A 25,598-nucleotide genomic window follows, 5' to 3' on the forward strand; every position below is an offset into this window, starting at 1 on the left:
TGACCATGTGGAACAAAACTAGTCAGCACAACCTAAGGTGGCAAGCTTGCACAAAATTCAGCAAAATTTGCAAAAAGACCTCTGCAACACATCCTGTCATGCTCTCAAATGCCTGCCACATCCTGAAAGTGCTACCAGGAATAATGAACTCTATCCTCATTACTCCATTCATGATACTTGCAGTTTGGGACTTAAGTCATAAAGGGGACAGAACTTGCAATTTTTGCCCATTTAACCCTGAGCCTAATCCTTCCCCTTTTGAGTGTACTTTCAGTTTGCAGCTGAAGGTTGTCCTTCCCCTGGTTTGCAAGCTGCATGGCAATAAAGCTTTTCCTTGTCTAGTGAAATCCTTGCATTCCAGGATGTTTTTTGTTGACGAGGGTCTAATGTAATCATTACGGGGGGAATCAGTGAAACATAGCTGGTTTCCAAAGAGGAATATAGAACTTGACCCATTTAGCAAGCATTCTGATTTTATTGGTTGGTTAGAGTATAGATGAACCAAGTGATAGCCAGAATGGATGATCTATATTGGACCAGTAGAGTAGTGGTTTGAGTTGGGCTGACCCTGAGGTACAGATGTGAGTGCAAGTTTTTATTTAGAATATGATTTCAGGAAACACAAGTGAGGAAATAGGGAAGTGAGACAACCATGGAAAAAAGCCAACAGAAGGTATGTTGATGAGCAGAATGATCCAATGGATCAATCCCAGTGGGAGATCCTGGTAGATTATACAGATTAAGTCTTTGAGTTCTCCCATCTGAGGATAAGGAGCTGGGTGTTTATTCACCAACTCCCATCTGTTGTTGGCTGGAGGCTGTGCCTGGGGTATTAACTCCCCAGCATTCTCCATCTGTCCTTCAGGGGTCCAGCACACTCATGCCATTGGGAAGGCCCTCAGACAGGATCATCACTCAGTCACTGATTTTTTCCCCACAGGAAATATGGGAAGAGTAAATGCTGAGTAAATCTATGCCTGGCATCAAAACATCTGCTACATGGTTCCCAAGTTTTTTTGGTTATCTACTAACTACATGGACAATATGATTAAAGTTATAGATTCTCACACTAGAGAAAACAGTAAGTGCACATATATATGATTTTGTATTCAATTTATTAGAATTTAAAGTTAACACCTGAAGTGCCAAAGAGCCACTGTCTTTCGAGATCTATGGGAAATTTTGACCTTGTCCCATTTTGCTGGAAAATGAGTACAGGTTGGTCGAGGCCAGTTAGGGAGTTACCAGTCTTAGACAGCCTTGTGGAAGAAAGTATTATGAAAGAGATTCCATAGTTGTATTGAAATACCATGTTCTTGATGGAGGAATGGGTGACATTATTAGGGTTCAGGGATGTGAAGGAGAGAAGTCCAGGTGTTCTTGGGGCAGGTGGTATAACTAAACCATTGTAAAAGTGTTGTGAAGAATAGTATCGCTGGAGATTGAATGTGACATTCAAATTTCTTATGTTGAATCCTAACTCCTGATGTGATGGTATTTGGTGGTGGGCCCTTGGGAAATAATAGGTCATGAGGGTTGAGCCATCATGAATAGAATTAGTGCCTTCATAAAAGACACTCTAGAGTTCCTTTTTAAAAAAAAAAAATTATGTATCTAATATGTATTTATTTATTTCAGAGAAATAGAGAGAGAAAAAGCCCCGGGGGTAGGGGTGGGGGGTTAGTGGGGTGGAGAAGCAGAGGGAGAGGGAGAGAAGCAGGCTTCCTGGAGCAGAGAGCCTAATGCAGGGCTCAATCCCAGAACCCTGGGATCATGACTTGAGCCGAAGGCAGAGGCTTAACCCACTGAGACACCAAAGCACCCCATCCTATAGTTCCTTAGCGTCTTCCACCATGTGGAATACACAGTGGGAAGAAGACTATCCATGAAGCAGTTCCTTGCCAGGAACTGAATTTGCCAGTGCCTGTTTCTTGGATTTTCCAGTCTTCAGAACTGTGAGAAATGTTTGTTGTTTCAGACACCCAATCTGTGGTATTTTTGTTATAGCAGCTTGAACAGCCTAAGAGAAGTATCTTCCCTAATTAGGTGAATTACAAACTTTGATTTGATTCTGGTAAGGCCATCTAAAATTCAAACAGTCTGTTTTATTTTATATTTTGTTTGTTTGTTGAGTGGGTAATGCGATTGTATGGTTTCAGTTTAAGTAAAGGATATAATATATATATATATATTTTTTCCTTATGGCCTGCCAGTCATCTCGAATTCCTCCAGAAGCAGTAACTGTTATCAATTTCTAGCGCAGGAGTGTTAATGGTTGTGGGAGAGATTAACAATAGCTAGGAAAATTAACCAGTATTGAAACAGTAGCCATAATTACCATGATGTCATCATGACCTTGGAACAAAAGCAATATCAAAAAAACATCATAGTCCCCCATGCCTGCTCCGCTTTGAGAAGGAGGCTTTTTGGCTTACTGGTTTTGGCTTATCAAGATTTCTGGCATGGCATTGACCTTCTATATTTTGACCTGAATACTTTCTCTCATTGTGGTGGATTAGAGTCACCGGATAGCTCTTATGACTGAGTTATGTCTTAAAAAATGCCTGGTAACTCCCTGGTGGGGATGTAGTGTGAAAGTTTTTGGTTCTTGCCCATGTTATGGGTCAAGACAGGCAGCAGTCTGGTCTGTTACCGAGACAGAGCCTCTCTCTTAAACAGAAGCTGGTCAATGTAGATATCATAAAGCAACTCGTAAAGGCCCGAGAATTATTTTCCTTTGTTTATTTTCCAAGAGGACCTATGAATTCAAAATAGAGTATGTGGTGGCAACATCTTTGATTTACATGGTTCTTTTTTTTTTTTTTTTTAAGAAAGATTTTATTTATTTAACAGAGAGAAATAACAAGTAGGCAGAGCAGCAGGCAGAGAGAGGAGGAAGCAGGCTCCCCGCTGAGCAAAGAGCCGGATGCGGGGCTCGATCCCAGGACCCTGAGATCATGACCCGAGCTGAAGGCAGAGGCTTTAACCCACTGAGCCACCCAGGCGCCCCTATTTACATGGTTCTTATGTGGTTGCCTGAATCACTGGGAATAGTGGGGAATAGTGGGGAAGGAGAACTGTGGTTTTTGTGCCCAAAACTCCAATTTTGGAGTGGCAAGAATATAGGTGTTTCAGAAAATAAAGCAAGAAAATACTGGGATCATTTCTATTTCTTAAGTAATTTAAATAAATAAATGATGCCCCCCCCCAAAAAAAAAGTGGGGAGGTGGGTGAAGAGGAGAAACTGTTGTCCATGATTGAGCTTCTTGCCTATTGGCCAGGCTTGTGGTTCTGGTGATTTTCACCACAGCCCAGCTTCCCCTAAGGAATACTGCCAAGTCTGTAAGACTAACTTGCTGCCCAAGAAGTTTTGGTCTTGGGTTCTGTGTGTGTGTCTGTCTGTCTCTCTGTGTCTGTATTTTTTTTTTAACAGGCTGGTAGTTCTACATGGTCTGAGTCATTTTGGGAGAGAAGTGCGCACAGGAACGAAAAGATGATTATGACCTGTGTTAGTTCAGGTCCTTCAAGAAGCCGATGTCAAGACAGGATTAGAAGTACATGAAATTTCCTGGGGGAAATGCCTTTGGGGATAAATGGAGAGAGAGGGAATAGAGTTGCTGAGAGAGCTTCAGGTCACAACACCCTTCTTACACCTGTGAAGGAGAGAGGAAAGGAAGGAATGGAGGCTGGGAAGAGGCTTAGACTGCAGAGCAGTTCTAAATGTTTCAGGCAAGGACTCCAATGAGGAGTCCTCAAGCCAAAGTCACTAGTGACGAACGAGCCTGCCTTTGTTTCCCTGCCATACTTGATCATCTGCCGAGAGCAGCTAGTGGGCAGCTTGACCTGGGAACCCATGTTGTGGGGGATTCAGAGCCCAACACCTGGGGTTGTTCCCCGGGACTCATGGAGATAGGACTGTTTTTATAATTTTGAAGATATCTGCAAAAATTTGTGTGGGAGTTTGGAATATTTCAAAGTTGTAGGGGAGGGGTGGTGACATTTCAGTGAGAATAACAGCAGCCTAAACAACCAATATTTACATGTGCATCAAGTTCTTGCTAAGTGCTATACATGCATTAAATCATGCGCTGCTGTGATGATGTTGTGAAGTAGTGTAGTAGATAGAGCTCTCTCGGTTGGAAATGACAGACCTAAAATTTACCTGGATGGGAAAAGAAAAAATTTATAGAATTTATCTGCTCTCATAACCAAGGTGTCTCAGAGCTGGGATTAAAGGGGGGCAAGTGAGGTAGGTGATGTAAGTGCACAGCAGGATCCTATTTTTATTTTAAAAGTCAATATTTTTTTTGATCATGGGTTTTTTTATATTAATTTTGATTTTAAAAAAATGTGTTTTAAAATACTTTTTTTTTTAAATGACAGGTTTTTCTTTTTTTCACATCTCTTTAAATTTTGTTCCTGAGATGAGTGCCTCACTTGCCTGTCCTTAGTTCTGCCCCATAATTGAATCCGGAGGTTCAGATGACCACAGTATGAGTCAACTCCTTTGGGTCTGCTTAATTTTGGTAGGTGCTTTCTACATGTGGATTTTAGCAATCACAGTTTTATTTGTTTATTTATATTCTATTTATTTATTTATATTCTATTTATTTATTTGACAGAGAGAGGCACAGCAATAAAGGGAACACAAGCAGGGGGAGTGAGAGAGGGAGAAGCAGGTTCCCTGCTGAGCAGAGAGCCCCTATGGGAGGCTCAGTCCCAGGACCCTGCGATCATGACCTAAGCCGAAGGCAGACACTTAACTGACTGAGCCACCCAGGTTGCCCTAATATTTTGTTCTTCATTAAATAACTGTATCAAGGATATTTTGTTAATTGAAGAAAAGATATAAAACTGTATCTAGCATATACCACCATTTGTGTGAAATATATGTGTGTATGCATATGATCATTATTCCTGGAAAGATAAATAAAAAAACCAATAATAGTTATTCCTTCTGAGGAGGATTTTTGGGTGGCTAAGAGAAAATAGGAGGAAAACTAAGTTTTTACTCTATATCCTTTTATGTCTTTCAAAAGTCATGCTATATGAATGTATTACCTATTCAAAAATTAATAGATTTTAAATACTCTCTTTTTTTCTAATGAATGTGTGATAGATGCCATTATAGTTTTCAGGCAAGAAGACAGGTTTCTGTGCTCCTGGAGAAGATTTAGCCTTGGAGTAAATCAGGCCTTGATTTAGTAGAAAATAAAATTCATTATAAGATATCTGGAGTGTAACACAGTCAAAATGGCATGACTGTGTTTGAATGGTCAGTATTAAGGTGGAAGGCAGTTTTCATTTTTTCACTCCTGACTTCCCTTACTCAAAATGAGGTACAAGCAGACGTACAAACCAGGCATACTAGAATTTTTTTTTAAGATTTTATTTATTTATTTGACAGACAGAGATCACAAGTAGGCAGAGAGGCAGGTGGTGGGGGTGGGTGTGGGGAAGCAGGCTCCCCGCTGAGCAGAGAGCCCGAGGTGGGGCTCAATCCCAGGTCCCTGGGATCATGACTGAGCTGAAGGCAGAGTCTTTAACCCACTGAGCCACCCAGGCACCCCTAGAATTTTTTTTGAAGATTATTTTATTTATTTGAGAAAGAGAGCTCAAGCAGGAGGAGTGACAAAGGGAGTGAATCTCAAGTCGACTCCTTGCTGAGCACAGAGCCAGGACATGGGGCTCAGTCTCATGACCTTGAGATCATGACCTGAACTGAAATCAAGAGTTGGCGCTTAACCAACTGAGCCACCCAGGTGCCCCAGGCAAATGTCCTGAGATTAAAGAGACAGAAAACAAATATTAATTGATAATGGCAGTCTGTGCCTGATAGTAAGTAACAAAGTACGACTCATTACTGACCCCTGCCCTTAGCAATGCACATGGGTTTTCTTGTCAATAATGTTAATAGCTGTTATGAGCCTTTAATGAACATTAATATCCAGAATTCCAGGAGCACTTGGATGTTGAATCACAGGGGATATATTCTGATTTTATGAAACCCTGTGTTCTAAAGACCAAAGAATTAAGAGAGTACCTCAGGTTACTGTGGTGGGTGGTGGGCCTCATAATCGTGAGGAAACATAGGTGCCTCCACGAATTTCCTACTCTAGTTGGCAGTAGGGGGTCATGACAGTGACAGCAAGAGCTAAAGATTCTAGAATATAGTTGCTAGGCTAGGAGATGGCAACATATGCTTCTCCAAAGAGGAGACTATGAGAACCATTAGAAAGAATGGTGATTCAGTAATAATGAATAGAATTAGCTTTTGTTTGTTACTATGCTAACCCAACTAGGTCCAGTTTCTGGTATTAGAATCCTTAAAAAAAGAAAAATTCTTCAATACCAAAATTTACTCACTGAATGTGTCAATTCCTGAAGAGCTCAGGGGCAAATGATAATTGACTTTTATGAACATGAAAATGGTAATTCAATTTTGAGTCTGTACCTAACTAGGTCAATGTCTGTAAAGCTTTCAAGATCAATATCAGGAGGTGATGGAGGGTTATATGGATGTGCAGGAACAATGGGGCCAAATGGATCTCCCATTACAGAAGGTGGAAGAGGGCGCTCAGCTCTGGATATGGCTAGATTTGCTGCTTCTGGTAATTTCTTCTCCAGACTATTTACAAGTCTGGAAGAAACAGCTTTTGTACTTCATTTTCATCATCTTTTTTTTTTTTTTTAATATGTTGAACTTTGCTTGTATGAACACAGTTGCCATTAATAGGTTGTTTATTCATGTCTGCCCGGACTTGTTAGATGAAGTGCCCGGTTGGTATATTTAGATGCAGTGTTCTCCCCCCTTAATGGCTTTAAGTCACTATTGATTATTATTTAACATTTATATAACTTCATCAGAGGTAGACACAGAGAGAAGCAAAGAGCTCAGTCCATCTTACTCATTTTGCAAATGTTGATGCTGAGTTTTGGGGGGGCAAAAGGTATTAATCTATCCATAGTCAGAGGAACTTTATTTTGCTAAAACTAGCTGACAGTTTGGAATAATATATTTTGTTCACTTATAACAACATACCCAAATGGATTAAAGAATTTTTAAAAATGAATAAAATAACTAAAGGAATATATATGTGTGTGTATGTGTGTGTACATGTGCCTATACATATTTAGGGGCTAGAAATTTAATCCAATTCAAAGACCTTTACTTTTGACTTATTTTTGATAAATTTTATTGAAATATGCATACAAAAAAAGTATGCAAATCATAAGTATGCTGGATGAATTTTCACTGAGTGAACACTCCTGTGTAATTATATAAAAGCAAAGGAAGAAAGCATAAGGGAAATGATTGATAAGATTGACAACATAAATAATTTAAAACATCTGTATGTCAAAATATGTCAAACAGAATTAAAAGGGAAAATGATAAACTGGAAGAATGTTTGCAAATACATGACAAGGCTAATTACCTTAATATTTAATTGTTTTCAAAGAAAAAATCTTTAAGGAATTTGAATACCCTAGTTATAAAATAAAGTACACAGGAGGCAATGCAATATGAGGGGAAAAAAATATCCTTCACTGGGAATTAAAGAAAATGGCTATACTAAAAACATCACACCCCATGATAAAAAGGTGCTGGAAATAGGCCTTTGCATACATTTCTAGTGAGTGCACGAGTGAAGTTTAGTGTTACTGTGGGGTAGGGGAAGGGACAGAGGCTGTGTGCAGTTTGCAGTAGGTAGGTACCATGAGCCTGCAGCATGTATAGACACTTTCTTTTTTTTTAAGATTTTGTTTATTTATTTGACAGATGGATCACAAGTAGGCAGAGAGGCAGGCAGAGAGAGAGGAGGAAGCAGGCTCCCCGCTGAGCAGAGAGCCCAATGCGGGGCTTGATCCTAGGACACTGGGATCATGAACTGAGCTAAAGGCAGAGGCTTTAACCCACTGAGCCACCCAGGCGCCCCTAGATACTTTTGCCATAAAATTCTACTTCTAGAAATTGCTTGAAGTAAATAATAGTAAAACACAAAAAATAACTTAAAATATCTGAAATAGGAGTTTGGTTAAACAGAGTATAGGTTCTCCAGCCATTAAAAAACATCACAGAAGAATACTGAATAGGATGAAAAAAATTACAGTATGGTATGTGAAGACATCAAAATATAAAATTAAATGTGTGCAAAGAATTCAGGTTTTGAAATAAATGGTATATACATATATTTTTTAAAAATACTGATAGATCTTACATTAAAATATTAACAGGTTTGGGGTGCCTGGTTGGCTCAGTCAGAAAAGCCTGCAACTTCTGATTTTGGGGTCATAAGTTCAAGCTCCATGATGGGTGTAGAGATTACTAAAAAAATAAATAAATAAAGTTAAAAAAATGTGAACAGGCTTAAATCTGGCTGAAGAAGTATGGGTTATTAGTTTTTCTCTTTATGCTTTTCTATATATTCCAAGTTTTCTGTAGTGAATATTAATTCTCTAATCAGACAAAATAGAGGTAATAAAAATAATAAAGGCTTTTTTTTAAAGTTTTCTACAGTGTGATTGCATAGAGTCTGTATCCTAAGCAGTAAAAATGTCCTCTTTACATATGCTATCTGCATATAAAAGAAATAAAAATACAGACTCATTTTATCTTCCCTAAAAGTGTGAAGATGGGGCACCTGGGTGGCTCAGATAGTTAAGCGTCTGCCTTCGATCAGGTCATGATTTCCAGATCCTGGGATCGGAGCCCCATGTTAGGCTCCCAGCTCCGCAGAGAGTCTGCTTCTTCCTCTCCCTCTGCCTCTCCCCTTGCTTGTGCTCTCTTTCTCGCAAATGAATAAATAAAATCTTAAAAAATAATAATAATTTAAAAGTTTTAAAAGCATGAAGAAATTTTATCCTCCTCTGGAAAGATGTACACATTATGGTTGCCTTTCTGTGGTGACATTATGACAAGTGTTCAACATGTAACACCAGGATTAATCAAGAATTACCACTATTAAACTACCAAGGGAATACTCTTGACAAACAATAGAGATACATATTCTCCTGAAACACCACTAGTTAAAATGTATTAGATTGCTAGCGTATCACATTACTATGATAATTCTCAGTGCTGTTTAAAGTGTTTGACTGCATTCCGCTGAATTACAAGTATATAAATATAAGCTTTTATTGATTTGTCTAATAGGACAATCTGTCAAATTTATGCCATGGGAGGATTACATGAATATTTCTTTCCTCTTTTTATGCAAAAGATGTTGCCATTCTGTCTTTGTATGGATAAAGATGGAAGACCATCTTTGAACAGATCATTATACCTTGTGTATCCTAGAAGGCATGGACTGACTATAGGAGAAAGGTAAAAAGAGGTGCATTTAGTTTAAAGCCGGCTCTTGAACTGAGAAGTAGAAGGAAAACATTTACATCAGGAGCCCAGAGGTCTTCCGAAAAGGGAGACAAATTGCCCTAATCCTTGCCCCCAAGTTTTGTACCCAAGGATGGTTTCAGGTAGATTCATAGATTTGGACTGGGTAGTACCATCTGAGGCCCAGGTGCCAGTGATGCAGCGGGGCCCCTGAAATGAGACTGTGGGAGCTAGACTCTGGCTTGACCCTCAGTCAAAAGGGGAAGCAGGACTGGGAGAAGTTGGCCGTGCAACTTCTGTCCTGAACCAGAAGTTCACAGTAGGTGAACTAGTACGATGTTTTTCAGCGAAAGAAGAGAGATAATGTTAAGTCCCATTTCTAAGCAGCATTTACTTCAGGTATGCAATATAAAAAAACGAAACAAGTGAAACTAAAGGAATTGTTGAAATTGGGCATCAGGACATAGCTCTTCACAACAAGAGATAATATTTTTCTTTTTTAAGATTTTGTTTATTGATTTGAGATGGAGCAAGAGAAAGAGCACAAGCTGGGCAGAGGGAGAGGGAGAAGCAGGCTCCCCACTGAGCAGGAAGCTGGAGCAGGGGCTCAATCGCAGGACCCTGGGATCAGGAGCTGAGCTGAAGGCAGACACTTAACCAACTGAGCCACCCAGGTACTTAGAGAGGTAATATTTTTAAAAGACTTATGAAAAGGACTTACGAAAAATATAACGAGGTTGGAATTGTGCTTATTTTTTAATAAAATCTTTATATTTTAGCTGACAGTAATTAGCATCTTGCTCAGAGAAGATCAAAAACCTTAGCACTCCTGTGAATCCTCCCAGTGTTGTTTATTTAGGCTATTATTATCATAGTTATACATTTCATGATTTTTAACGTTTATTGTCCAGTCTAGCAAAATTTCCATAGTGACTTAGTGTCATTTCTCCATTTTAACAGAGCCAGTTCTCACTGTCATTTTCTTCACCAGTTTCTCTTGTTTCTGAGCTCCTTGCTCTCATAATTGGCTAACTTTTCTTACCAAGTAGTTGTTTTAACGGGTGTTGTGTTGCCTAATGTTTTTGACTTACGACAATATCTACCTGTTACTTTGTTCCTTGTTTTTAATTCAAAAAAATTTTAAGACTTTATTTTTCAGTAATCTCTATACCCAAGTGGGGCTCAAACTCACAACCCCGAGATCAAGGGTCGCCTGCTCCACGGATTAAGCCAGCCAGGCCCCCCTCTGATACTTCTATTTTTGAATACTGTCTTCTCTGAATCGATTATTCTTGGGTCACACTTTACTTCTCTTTTTGGGGATTGTTTTAATGATCTGTGGCTGTGTAACAAGTCACTCAAAATTTGAGCTATTTACAACACACCTTTGTTGTGGTGTGCAGTCTCTGAGTGTCAGGAATCCGAGAGTGGCTTGGCTGGGTCGTTATGGCTCCTGATAATATGTTCAAGCTGCGTCATCTCAAGGGTTCACAGGCCCTACATCTACTTCCAAGATGGCTCTCTCATATGGTTGTTCCCTGACTGGTAGCACTCGACATCAGTTCCTCTGTGCCTTCACCTTTGCATAACCTACCCCAGAATGCGCTACCCAAGAGAAGGTGAGAGTACAACCAGGACTGAAGCCGTAGTGCCTTTTTATAACCCAGTCTTTGAAGTGACATACCACTAACTCTGCAGGATTCTATTGGTCACACAGTCCAACCCTGCTAAGGTGAGAGAGTGGACTACACAAGAGTTTGCACACCAGGAGATGGGGATCATGCAAGATCATCTTGGAAGCTGGCTAATACTGTTCTTTTCCTTCTGGTGTTGAGTATTATTACCATAGAGAAGTTAGAAAGCAGCCTGAATTCCTTCCCTTGCTAGTAGTTTACCTATAAAACCTAGATGGCTAGAAAAAAATCTTTATTTTTGAAGCTCTTTAGTTTGGGAGTTGAATGTTCTATATCGGATTTTCTTAGAGGTGATTTTTTTCTTTTTCCTGGAGATTCAGTTTTTGTTTCAGTTCAGGGATATTTTTTAAATCAGATCTTTGAATAAAACTTTTCTTTCATTTTTGGGTTCTCTTCTTCAAGATGAAGGTAAAAAGGGGGCAGAGCTACTTACTGTATGGAGTGCAGAAAGCAGCATTTTCCCCTTGCTTCTTACCAGTAAAAACAATCTTAGTACCTTGTTTAGCTCAAGCTATAGACTGAATGCTTCTGTCCTCTCAAAATTCCTTTGTTGACATCCTAAACCCCAACGTGATGGTACAGGAAAGCGGGTCGTTTTGGAGGAGATTAGGTCATCAGAGCAGAGCCTCTCACGAAATAGGACTAATGCCTTTCTAAAAGAGACCCCAGAGAGCTCGCTTGCCCTTTCCAGCTCGCGAGGGCACAATGAGAGGATGGCATTCTATGAAGCAGGAAACAGGCTCTCACTAGATCCTGAATCTGCCAGCACCTTGATCTTGGGCTTCCCAGCCCCAAGAACTGTGAGAAGTAATTTTGTGTTGTTTATAAGCCACCCCATCGATGATGTTCTGTTAGAGCAGCAGCCTGAACAGACTGAGACAGTTTCTAATAAGCACTCAGTAATGTTAACTAAAGGCTTTATGTGCATCACATCACAATTCAATCAGGTAAGGGCTGTTAAAATTCCCATTTGTTAAATGCACAGACACCCATTCATATTAATATGCCTGATAAGTGGCAGAGTTGAATTTGAAGCCAGGCCCTCTGACTTCATAGATCGGGCAAAGCAAAATGTTGTCTTCTACATCCAGATGTCGGGCCCTCAGCTGCACACTCAGTAGCAATGACAGCACCTTCAGCAAACACCGGCATCACTGCTGCCATTCAGCAGATGGGGAGTGACCAGAGTCCTGTCTAATACGGGCAGTAAAGTGGAGAAGGAGAGGAGAAACAGGGTCCCAAGAACTTGACCAATTGCTTATGGAAGAATAGTCTCTCCCATAGACGAATTCTGGAGGATATGAGAAAACTGGACTTCCCAAAGAAATAAAAGCAGATCTGGGGAAATATAAATTTATGGCTGCTGTTGCCCATAGTTCTACCCGAAGCCTGGCTCACCTAATTGTAAATATATGCGGAATGAAGTTATTAGACTATGTCTAGTCACAAAGGGTTGACTCAACCCTTCTGCAGTAGGGTGTTGGAAAAGCCTTTAGCTGAAAGTAAGATAAGCAGCTCTCTACTTGCTCTCTCTATCTGGCTCTCATCCACCTGCTGGTCCTTTTGAAACTCTCATACCAGTCTTCACCCTGGGTTGTATCATAGTTTCACGCCAGGCTGGGAACTTCCTGGAACGGGGCTGGGGGCAGGAAATAGAAACTGTATAAATGCTGTCTGTGTACAGCTGTTCAAGGTTCAAGCTGAAACACTCAGTTTACACCCAGGACGTGCTGATTGTTCTTGATACTTGTTTCTATTTGCTCCAGCCAGCTCTGTGTATGTAGTGAGTCTCTTGCTCTCTGCACATGGTTTCCTTTGCTTCCACTGCTGTGGTGGGAGGGTTTTATTCATGGCCTGCTTTTAGAGGGAGGTTCCAGATGGAGTGCTTCATGAGGACTCTCCCACTATTCAGAAGCAATTTAGTTCAGTTGTCTGGGGCATTACTCAACGTCAGTTGCCTTGCCCGTTGCCTTGCCTGAATCCCTAGTGCATTATTTATGATTATCACATAGCTTGAAGCAAGACATACATCTGCATGTGAAGAACCAATTGGTAACAGTGAGGAGTTGGAGTTTGATTGCTTTAGATTCTAGTCTGGACCTTGTTCTTCCTAACTGTGTGACTTTGGGCAAAATACTTAACCTCTCTAATCCTCAGTTTCCTTGGCTGTAAAATGACAATTAAATGACACCCAGCAAGAAATACAAAAAAGTAGCCCCCCCCCCCCTTCTTTTGCAAGTTTTGAATACTTACAAGACAGTTCCTTGCTATTTATTTACTTATTTTTAAAAATCTTTTTTGGGAAAGAGTGGGGGAAGTAATATTAGGAACTAATATTTTTATTCAGGGTTGTGAGAACACTTTAGCTCTCTGAAATTTACATTTCTTTTGTTCTTTGTTTACCAACTGCTTCTGACAAAATGTAAAAAAAAAAAAAAGATTTTTCTCAGCGATTTGACTCTCTATATCAAGTGATTTTCAGTCTGCTAATGATTTCCTCAAACATAGAATTCCTGAATTTCTTGGAGGTTTTTAAATTAAATAAACAACAATAAGAAATTTATTCAAAAGTACATGTTGGTGAGTGAAGAACTAATGGCAGGTTTTTTTTATTATTGTGGTAAAATATAGATAATATTTACCATTTTAACCATTTTTTATGTGCACAGTTCGGTGGCAGCCAAGTACCGTCAGAGTGTCATGCAACCATTACTTTTTTTTTTTTTAAGATTTTATTTATTTATTTGACAGACAGAGATCACAAGTAGACAGAGAGGCAGGCAGAGAGAGAGGGGGAAGCAGGCTCCCTGCTAAGCAGAGACCCTGATGTGGGGCTCGATCCCAGGACCCTGGATCATGACCTGAGCCGAAGGCAGAGACTTTAACCCACTGAGCCACCCAGGCGCTCCTCATGCAACCATTACTATCATCTGTTTGTACCTTATTCATCTTTCCCAACCGAAACTGCAGCGGTTAAACAGTAACTCCCCATTCTCTCCTCCCCGCAGACCCTGGCAACCACCAGGCAGAAGGCTATGATAGTAGGTATTTTTAAGGAGAAAGAACTGGAATGGGGCTTCCCTAGTGAGTGGCAGGCATTGCATTTCTACCTCAAGCCTATGTCATTTCTAAGCTATCCCACTGAGATGTTAATCTGGTTTCTTGGCACCCGTAGCCCCAGAGGAATGCCCAGTCTGACCTGAGCACCTGACTCTGTGGGGGGCAGGGTGGGGACAGTCAAGGGCTCTTCGTGTGCCGCCCAGAGACCGGGCAACAGCCTCATTCCTTCCTGCTGCTTTGAGAAATCAGCTGTAGTCTTGATATCCTATTTTAGGCCCTGCTCAGCCTCTCATTCTTCCTTTGGAGCCTTGAATTTCAAGCCAGGGACTCCAACTGGTTTGACACCCGCCTGCCCGTGCCAGCTCAGTTTCCACCCCACCAGGAATTTACCATTGAGCAACCCAACCCTGTTTCCTCCGGCCCAAATACCGACCTAGTAAAGGCAGGCTAGCCCTTAGCGCTTATCTGTAAACTGAACAGGGTGAATTAGGTAATCTCAAAGGTAGAGGGCAGCTTTAAAGTTTTCCTCTCTGTTTAGGACAAACAAGTGGTGGTCCTAACGTAATACCTAGATAAGATTCTTAAACACAAATACTGAAAGCATTAGGTTTGCTTTGAAAGTTCAGCTAATGGTCAGCAAAGGGTTAATGCATTTAGGAAAAAATATTATGTGTTAGCCAGTACAAAGAATTTCATATCCTGAATATAATCCTGAAAAAATTGGAGATCTCTGAGGAGCCTTTGGCCGGACTATATTGTCTGCCTAAAATGGTTTTAGCTTTCACTCTAATACGGCTTTAGTCCCGGCAAGGGCGAGTAGCTTGCTATTTGATAGGGCTATTTGCATTTCAAAGCTAATCAGTATTAAATAATCAGCTGGTAAGGAAGAGTAAGAGGGGTCATTGTGTGTATTTTATTATTGTGTAAACTCGGAAAACAAGCTGAGAGGCTGAGAACTCACTCCTATTCTAGCAGATAAGAAAGTGGTTGAACGTGAAAGGTCTCCTAATAGGTGTTACTCATTTCTTTCCACTCGCAGGACTGCTGGGCTTTATAAGGAAGTAAACATAAAATGTGGAGAGAATAACTACATTTATTTCCAATACAGACCTTATATTAAGGTGAAAGCATTCCTTAAATCTTCAGCTTGTATTCATCTGTAACTAGATGGTGATTTTTTAGGATTTTTAACAGTTTGAAATTGTAACTATAATGTTTTATTGGCTAATTCAGATCAAACTTGATTGTAGGTCTGATTCAGTGGTTCTTAACCCCAGAACATTAGAATTGTAGCTGGGACGCAGGGGTGCAGGAGTACCTGGCTCCGGGCAGGGGTGGGGGTGGGGGGGACGTGTTCCCAAACAGACCAGGTTCCATCACTTGCCTCTGGCAAAATCCAAAGGCAGAGAAGCAGGTGGTAGTGAAGCAAGAAAGAGATTTATTCCAGTGAGGCCAACACCAGGAAGGCAGTGGATTAGCATCTCAAAGATGGTCTCCAAAGTGCCGAGGACACTTCCAGGTTTATATAAGGGAAATGTGTGGGTACATGCAGGTGGGTGGTAAAGGCCAAATCCATCACTGTCCTGGGGTCAGTCCACATGGGTCTTGCTGGCTCAGGGCAGTTCTTACTGCTTAAGGTGGTAGCTTTGATGGCCATCAGAGGACACTTTGCGCATTGGGTCATTTGCCTGAGTTGGAAGATAAGCTGGAAGGAAAAACTTAATTAGGGAGTTTGAGGTCAACACGGAGGTAGTTGTCCTTTTTCAGAATCATCAAGGGCAAAGGAAAATATTGATGTTTGTTTGTACCCAGAGAATGACACAATTGGTTTGTGGTGGAGTCTGGTCATGTTAATTGTTTAGTAGTTCCCAGGTAATTCTGCTGGGTTGAAGGTTGAGACCCACTATTCTAATTCAACTCAAAAAACATAAAAACAAGGGGCACCTGGGTGGCTCAGTGAGTTAAAGCCTCTGCCTTCAGCTCAGGTCATGATCTCAGCGTCCTGAGATCGAGCCCCGCATTGGGCTCTCTGCTCAGTTCTACGCCTGCTTCTCCCTCTCTCTCTCTGCCTGCCTCTCTGCCTACTTGTGATCTCCGCCTGTCAAATAAATAAATAAAATCTTGAAAAAAAACAAAAACTAAAACAAAACTTCATTGACATTCCCAATGTTAATAACTGGTTTCACTTTTTGATTGCACACATCTATTTAAAAAAAATTAGAGCACATACCAAAGTATCTGTGTTTGAACTACTTTACTAATATGTTATCTGTATCATAAAACAGAGAAGAATAGACATTTATAAAAATAGGAGTAACAGTAAATAAATGTTATGCTTGAGTTTTTGGGTCAGAGAGACCATCAAGAAGACAAGCACCGATGCAATCACAGGAGGGGTTATTTGACAAGCTTTGGAGGTCTCTAGAACCAAAGCAGGGTGGAGGTCTCTGGAACCAAAGCAGGGTGGGGGTCTCAGGAACCAAAGCGGGGTGGGGCTTACTAAAGCAGGGTGGGGGAAAGTTCAGCCCTTGGGCACAGGGGTCTGAGATGGTTGCTGGAGCTAAGATGGCTGTACTTACGCTAAGGCTAAACCTGAGGTGTGATGGCCTTGATTTTTCTCGGCCTCCACATAAATATCTTCGGGGTGCCTGGGTGGCTCAGGCAGTTGAGCATCTGCCTTAGTCTCAGGTCTTGGTCCCAGAGTCCTGGGGTTGAGCCCCTTGTCTGGGCCCTGCATCAGGCTCTGCTCAGCCAAGAGCCTGCTTCTCCCTCTACCCCACACCCTGCTCTTGCTATCTTGTACTCTCTCTCTCCCTCAGATAAGTAAATAAATGAATGAATATCTTCTTCTTGTTCCCCTGAGTATTCTTCAAGCCACTCTGGAAGCCAGTATTCCACAGGATAAAGTCTAGATTCCTTTGCATGAAATTCAAGGTTTTCTCCAAGCACAACTTTATCTCCCTCTTATCGTTGTTGTATACCATACTGTGTTTGTTTATGGTTGTTATTTCTTACTGCCTTAACCTACTTTCCTGGGAAATAGACCTGAGATGGGAACTTGCATGTAGAAAGTTTATCGAGGAGCAAAGGAAATAGCATTGGGCAGAAAATGGGGGAGATGCAGTTATAACAGAGTTCTGGAGCTGGGTGACCCTTTAGAATTTCCCCACCTTGAGACAAGGGCCTTAGGCCTTCATCCTGCAGTAAGCAGTTATCTGTGTGAGCTGCCCCTGGGTGAGCGGGTTCTGATAGCAAATCCCCCCTGCTACCATCACCCACCAACCTGCCAGCTGTTCGGGAATGAATGCCTCCAGTCCCGCGAGGGGATACTTAACCACAGCAACCACCATATTCTCCGCAGTACGTCTTAGCACAGTTTCTTCTTTACGCAGGAGTGTTTCACCCTGTCTCTCCCTGGAAACTGAGCACTCCCTAGAGGCTCAGTGTAAAATGCCACCACTTCCTCGAAGTTTCTCTGTACTGCTCTGCTACTAGACGGAAAGCCTGGACTCTGGGACAGTTGGGTGGCTCAGTCGATTAACTTCTGGATCTTGATCTCAGCTCAGGCCTTGATCTCAGGGTTGTGAATTCAAGCCCGGTGTTGGGCTCTGTGCTGCGCTTGGAGCCTACTTGGGGAAGTGGGGAGGAAAAAAAAAAAAGCAGTGACTTTGATGTCACAAACCCCTGGGTTTAAATATTGTATTTTAGGGACCTTGTTTGGGCAAGTTATTTAACTTCTCTGAGTCTTACTGGAGCTTACTGAGACCTACTGTATAGGATTTTTATAAGGAATATTAAAATAATCACTCAACCCATAATACTGACCTTTTTGGTTCTAGCTTTTACTTTCTTCCAAATTTCTGTAGTTTTCTTACATTATTTAAATGGCAAAATTAAAAAGTAAATGGCAAAATAAATGTAATTAAGAAGCTGTAGTGATTTCTTTCATGTTTATTCAATTTAAAAGCTTATTCTTTATCCTGAGATAATGTTTCCACTTTAAGGAAAATTTATTTTTCTTTTTCAGCTTTATGAAAATCTGATGGCAGAGTAACAAATTTTCACACAACTTCATGACAATATAGTTTATATAACGATGGATTTTTGAAGGAATCTTAATTAGGAAAATAGACTTTTGTCATATATATACATACACATATATGCATTAAAGAAATTACTGGTTCATGAAATTAGAAATGCAGATAAAAGCACTATATCTTAACTGGTTCATTATGTTTATGTATATATATTATTCTATATATTTGTAATATATAGATTTTTACTTATACTATTTATAATATAGAATATTTGTGGTCATTAATCTCATTTGTGTGTGCCAATTATTTGTTGAGCACCTCTAGCATCTATAATATAGAAAATATTTTGGGGCGCCTGGGTGGCTCAGTGGGTTAAAGCCTCTGCCTTCAGCTAGGATCATGATCCCAGGGTCCTGGGATCAAGCCCCACATCCGGCTCTTTGCTCAGCAGGGAGCCTGCTTCCTCCTCTCTCTGCCTCTCTGCCTACTTGTGATCTCTCTCTCTCTGTCAAATAAATAAATTAAATCTTTTTTTAAAAAGTAACTATAATATAGAAAATATTTTAATTATTGCTACTAAAGAAATAGATGCTCCTTCTGAAAGTGTTCAAAATTATTTAACTGATGAAAAGTAAACAATAATAAATATTTCATATAACATTTCAAGAATAATGAGTCCTGTTGGAAACAGTTTAAATCATTCATGTAATTGGTACTGACATTTCTTTCTTTTTAAGATTTTACTTATTTATTTGACAGAGAGAGATCACAAGCAGGGGGAAGGGCAGAAGGAGAGGGAGAAGCAGGCTCCCAGCTAGCCATGGAGCCCAACGTGGGCCTTGATCTCAGGACCCTGGGATCACAGCCAGAGCCCAAGGCAGACGTTTAACCAACTGAGCCACCCAGGCAGCTGGTAGTGACATTTCTGAACATACAGAATTTCAGGAGCCAGGCTGGTCTAGAGAAGATTTCTCAGAGGATAGACAGGATTTAAATGAGTTATAAATTCCCTGAGTAGTAGTGACCTGATCTGGTGTAACTTTGTATCTTACACACTGCTTAATACGCACAAGGCCTACAGTTAAAAAAAAAAAAAAAAAAAAAAAAGGTAATTCATGCAAACACACATAATTTGAATAAAGGCTGAGTGTATAAATTGCGTATCTGGAGAAGAATGGGGAAGGGTTCCAGCTTTGTGGTAGAATTTATGGGAAACAATCAAGGTGGTAGGCATGTTGTGAGGTCGGGGTGAAAGTCTGTTGGAAGTAAAGTCCTCAGACAGGAATGGAATGGGCAAGAGGACCAGCACCAGAAGGTATGTCAGGGGAGGTTTTTGTAGACCTAAGTCATACAATTTAGATTGTACCCTGTATAAACAGGGAGAACGCAGGAACTGTACTAAGGGGACACACGGTTTACATGGGTTAAGGCTGACTGCCGCAACCAGACTTCCATTCTTAAATTTCTCAAAACTTCCTCTTCATTCTCTAATCTCCTGTTTCCTCCTTCCTCTGACATCCCCACGTGGTTGCTGCACACACGTTTGAATCCCCCATTTGGAGTTAATCTTCCCATAGTCTCAAGGCTCTTGGTTTAAAGATCTTATTTATTTATTTGATAGAGAGAGATCACAAGTAAGCGAAGAGACAGGGAGAGAGAGTGAGAGGGAAGCAGGCTCCCCGCTGAGCAGAGAGCCCAACGCAGGACTTGATCCCAGGACCCTGGAATCATGACCTGAGCCAAAGGCAGAAGCTTAACCCGCTGAGCCACCCAGGTGCCTAAGGCTCCCTGTTTAATCCGTGGTTATAACCCCTGTTAGATTGGCTTTTGAGCCTACATGGGTGTCAGGCACCAGAATGTGCATATAGAGAGAACAGATAAGGTCTGTTCATCTTTGTACTCACCTCCTTCCAGCACTCAGTACACATCAGTGTTGAGTGAAGGTTATTTGAAATCGTCATTTCTTTTTTTTTTTTTAAGATTTTATTTATTCTTTTTTTTTTTTAAAGATTTTATTTATTTATTTGACAGACAGAGATCACAAGTAGGCAGAGAGGCAGGCAGAGGGGGGGGGGGAAGCAGGCTTGCCGCTGAACAGAGAGCCCGATGTGGGGCTCGATCCCAGGACCCTGGGATCACGACCTGAGCTGAAGGCAGAGGCTTTAATCCATTGAGCCATTTGACAGAAATCACAGGTAGGCAGAGGGGGTGGGGGAAGCAGGCTCCCCGCTAACCAGAGATCCCAATGTGGGGCTTGATCCCAGGACCCAGGCCAAAGGCAGTGGCTTAACCCCCTGAGCCACCCAGGTGCTCCGTGAAGTAGTCATTTCTTCTTATAAATCAGTGAAAATGCTGAATGTCGTTTCCTCTTACAAGCTGATATTAATACACATTACAAGTAGGTCCAACATAAAAAGCTGTTTAATGGATGGTAAAAGGCAAGTCGTTTAAATTGTTCTGCTTGAAGAATTATTTCTACCTGGTATTTATTTCTACCTGGTAATTATTTCACAAGATATTTTGATGCAACTAACAGAAGTAGTTATGTTAAGTCTTAGCAATGTTTGACAGGGTGAAAAAGAATTAAGATAAAGGTCAGTTACTATAAGGAAAAAAAGTTTTCTTACTGAAGGAATTTTTTTTTTTTTTTTTTTACAAATGATTACAAATAAATCTGTCATGACTAGATTGTATGGCCTTCCCAGCTTGTTTGTATTAAAGAGAAGCAACTTTCCTATTGTTACAACTTGATTTAAAAAAAAATACAAGGAATGAAAAGGACAATCAAACTTGATTTTTTGTCATTATGAAGGTCACGTCATCAGCTGTCATTTATGAAGGTCACGTCATCAGCTATATTAGCTGGACAGGGCTGGACTTTATTCCATTGGTTGACAGAGTTATCAACACTTTATAACATAGAAACTTCATGTGAAAGTCAGCGTTTTTATTGCCTAGTGTATAGTTAGTTTCAAATCTCTGCCTGTTTTGTGCTTATGTTAATTACTATATGTACTTTTGCATCAGGGATAGAGCTTCTGCACCAAGAAAACTAAAACTTAGACTATTCATTAACAAATAACCAACCTAAAGGCAACTGGGTGGCTCAGTGGGTTAAAGCCTCTGCTTTCGGCTCAGGTCATGGTCTCAGGGTCCTGGGATAGAACCCCTCATCAGGGCTCTCTGCTCTTTGGGGAGTCTGCTTTCCCCTCTCTCTCTGCTTGCCTCTCTGCCTCCTTGTGATCTCTGTCAAATAAATAAAATAAAATCTTTAAAAAAACAAACAGAAAAACAAATGACCAACCTATATGAATAAATAATGCAATGAATGCAGACTAATCTAGGCTAGGGATTTGATTATTCCTTCCCACAAACTCAACTCCAGAGAGTCTGAGGATGGTGCTCTCTGGAGTTGTGGAACATAGCATCCCTGCACACCATACAAAGTATTCAATAATGATTCTTGAATGAAGAAATGAACAGACGACAAGGTTATCTCAGAATGTTAAGACAGAAGAGAGTTTGACAAAAGCCATTTTTGAAGCCAAGGCCATTATTCTCATATTAGTCTAAACAGGGTGATCCATGAATAAACAGGCCAGCGCCATATTAGCCAAACCAGACGTTTAAGAAAAATATAACTCTCCAGGAAAATCAGCTAAAAAAAGAATAATTCCACATTAAATCACTTGTAGATATGTTTCCTGATGGAAATACCAGGGACAAATTCAACATCAGTATAAAATTTAGAAAATTGTTTAGAAAATTATTAATTAAACAATTAGAAAATTGTTTCTACACTGGGTGCTCTTCACACACTTCCCTCCTCCAGTCTTCCATCCCTGGGGCACAAGAGCTGCCCTTTAGTTTGAGTAAGTAAGATGCGTTGGTGAGTCATATTAGCTATTTTTGATACACAGACATGTGAGAGAGCTGTTTGATAGAGGATTTGCTTGCAAGCGATTGGATTTGAGAAAGTCCAGGCTTCGAGCCAGATTCTGGAGTGAGGCAGAAATGGGGACTAGACAGAAAAGCTTGTAGGCTTTTCAGACTAAAACAGAATGTAGATGTAAAACTAGGGTTTAATTTAAGTAGTAATTTAGAGTAGGTGTTGATTTAGGAAGACCTGAAAGATATAGAATTAATGGAAAGGTTAATGATGGGCCTCCTGCAGTGAGAGAATGATGACAGGTTATAGAATACCCTGAACTCCTAAGCATAGTGTAGTTTAATGCCTAGATGCTAAAAAGTGGTAGCTAAAAATAACCAGTGGTACATTTTTAAATAGTGGATTTCTTCCTCTCCCTGAACATCTAAGCTTACTTCATGAATCTGAACTAATTTTTTTTAAAGATTTTATTTATTTATTTGACAGAGAGCACAAGTAGGCAGAGAGGCAGGCAGAGAGAGAGAGAGGAAGAAGCAGGCTCCTTGGTGAGCAGAGAGCCCCATGCAGGGCTTGATCCCAGGACCCTGAGATCATGACCTGAGCTGAAGGCAGAGGCTTTAACCCACTGAGCCACCCAGGCGCCCCGAGAATTCTTTTTTTTATTTTTGTCTTTTTAAAAGAATCTGTTTATTTGAGAATGAGAGAGCACTAGCAGGAGGGAGGAGCAGAGGGAAAAGGAGATGCTGACTCCCCACTGAGAAGGGAGCCCAATGAAGAACTCGGTCCCAGGCCCCCCCCCCCATCAGGGATCTACCACAGACGGACATTCAACCGACTAAGCCAGCCAGGCTCCCGGTAGAAGAATTCTAAATAGTAGGCACATAAACTGCATGAAGACATGCATTACTCTTCCTAGAAGGTATCTCCACAGTCTTGACTCAGAACCCCAGATGAAAATACATGCCATCCAGTCCAGCACCCTAGTCAGCTCATGGTTCATCTCTGCTGTTTTCTCTTAGGTAACCTCTACTTATATGTTGCCACTTAGGAGATTCTCTCTGGTTGACAAGAATCTGTCGACAATTTGTGTGTCGGCTTGGCTGGGCGGTGGTGCCTAAATATGTGGTCAAATATTATTCTGGATGTTTCTGTGAGAGTGTTTTTGGATGCATTAATATCTTATTTAAATTTTTTTTTTTTTTTTTAATTTAGAGAGAGAAAGAGATAGCAGAAGCAGAGGGAGGGGCAGAGAGAGAAGGAAAGAGATTCCCAAGCAGACTCCTTGGGAGCCTTGAGGGGAGAGACCTATGTGGGGCTTGATCCCATGACCCTGAGATAATGACCTAAGCCAAAACCAATAGTCACATGCTTAACTGAGCCACCCAGGCACCCTGTGGGTGAATTAACATTTAAGTGGTAGACTTTGAGTAAAATAGATTGCTCTCTAGAATGTGGGTGAGCCTCATCTAATCTGTTGAAGGACCAGACTAGAGCAAAAGACTGACCTCCTCTGAGCAAGAGGAATTCCACAGAAGATGACTTTCAGACTTGAACTGAAACATTGGCTCTTCTCAGGGTCTGGAGCTTACTGGCCCACCCTGTTGATTTTAGATTTGCCATTTTCCATAATGACATGAGCCAATTTGTTAAAATCTGCCTCTCTCTCTCTATTTCTGTTTCTTTGGAGAATCCTAAATGCAGAACCTCTTTTAAAATTGGAACATAATATATTGCATAGCTCAGATTGTATCATTACATTGCTAAAAATTCTTGATGGAAAAGTTCTTTGTAGCATTATTTATCATAGTAATGAATTGGAATTAACCTAAATATCCATCAATAGTGAATTAAACAAGTGAATTGGTAAGATAGGATATATCCCATACATGAGAATGCTATGACTTCATTGAAAACGACTGAGGTAAGCAAGTAAAGGCAATTACGAGTACACTTATCTTGGTGAGAACTGAGTAGTATGTAGAACTGCTGAATCACTGTAAAGTACCCCTGAAACTAATATAACACCCAATGTTAACTATACTGGAATTCAAATTAAAAAAGAAAATGACTGAGATAGAGCCATATTTGTTCACGGTGACATAAAATAGTGTCTGATACGTATTATTAGTGAGAAGTTGCAAATTGCAGTGAAGTACACATAATATGACCTCATTTATGCTGTAATAGTTATATGTGGCATAGTCTTGCAGGAAAATGGTATAATAAAAATAGCTAGCATTGCTAGCAGTTAACTGAGGCCTTCCTATGTGCTTGCACTGTTCAAGGATCTTTACATGTATCATTCATTCCATTCAGGAGATAAGCGTTACATGCTGTGCTAAGTGATAGGCATTCAGCAGTAAATGAAACCAGTGGTTCTTGACTCGGGGTGATTTTACCCCCCCAGGGGATAGTTGGCTACGTCCGCGAACATTTTTTGTTGTCACGAGAATGTATGTATAGGGGGGTTGCTGGCATCTAGTGGGTAGAAGCCAAGGCTGCTGCTGCTTACCCTACAACACACAAAACGGCTCCTCAGATCAGAAAATTAGTCAGCCTGAAATGCCAGTAGTACAAAGGTTGGGAATCCCTGACCTCGACAAAATCCTTGCCTTCGTGGAGTTGGCTATTATTCATCTAATCCTCATAACACCGCTATGAAGTAGGTGCTATTATTATCTGTTATTGTAGATGAAGAACCTGAGCCACAAAAAGGTTAAGTAAAGATACAAGCTCAATTGTTTCTGTGTACCCCTGGGAATTGGGTTTGATGATCAGCTTTCACTCTCTACGTACCATATTTTGCTGTCTTTGAATTTTTAATAATGAACTTGTTTTATAATTATTTTTCTAAATAAAATTTGAGTTATAAAGGATTTTAAAATGCTTTATCACTCCCAATTGCATATTTATTTATTTATTTGAAAATTTATTTACTAATGTGCAAGAGCGTGTACGAGGGGTGGGGAGGTGCAGAGGGAAAGGGAGAGAGAGAGGGAGAGAAGCAGACTCGCCACTGAGTGTACAGCCCAGTTCCAGACTCAGTCTCATGAACCTGAGATCACGACTTGAGCCTAAATCAAGAGCCTGATGCTTAACTGACTGAATCACCCCGGTGACCACGACCCCACCCCCCACCCCACCCTCGCCCCCCTAGTTGCCTATTTAAAACAATCTAGAATCCTCAACTTAGCTTTCCAGGTTCCTCATTGTCTGGTTCCATTTACTTTTCCATTCCCTTTGCTTCCCACCTCACATATTCTGTGTTCTAACGGCAGCAGGCTATTGCCTCATTTGGGAAGCCGGTGCTTATTATGTAGCTCATCTTTCTATTACCTGGAAAATAACTAGAATCTTGCATATAAATTGTGAAACAAAGCAAATTACAAAGATGAGTTCCTTTTATTTTTTGTTTTTTACAGATTTTATTTATTTGACAGAGAGAGATCACAAGTAGGCAGAGTGGCAGGCAGAGAGTGAGGAGGAAGCAGGCTCCCCACTGAGCAGAGAGCCCCATGTGGGACTCAATCCCAGGACCCTGAGATCATGACCTGAGCCGAAGGCAGAGGCCTTAACCCACTGAGCCA

General features: G+C 40.7%; 1 long non-coding RNA gene across 6 annotated transcripts in view; it reads left to right on the plus strand.

Moving 5' to 3' along the window:
* Positions 1–25,598, plus strand: part of LOC101676471 — a 102,505-nt gene that overhangs the window by 15,573 nt on the left and 61,334 nt on the right. For all 6 annotated transcript variants that reach the window (XR_006609041.1, XR_006609045.1, XR_006609044.1 and 3 more), the window contains exons 3-5: positions 941–1,081; positions 3,434–3,554; positions 4,384–4,526. This is a non-coding gene — a long non-coding RNA (uncharacterized LOC101676471). The remainder of the gene's footprint in view (positions 1–940; positions 1,082–3,433; positions 3,555–4,383; positions 4,527–25,598) is intronic.

Source organism: Mustela putorius, unplaced genomic scaffold, assembly GCF_011764305.1.
Source record: "Mustela putorius furo isolate JIRA1106 unplaced genomic scaffold, ASM1176430v1.1 tig00003834_pilon_pilon_pilon, whole genome shotgun sequence".
Taxonomy (NCBI): domain Eukaryota; kingdom Metazoa; phylum Chordata; class Mammalia; order Carnivora; family Mustelidae; genus Mustela; species Mustela putorius.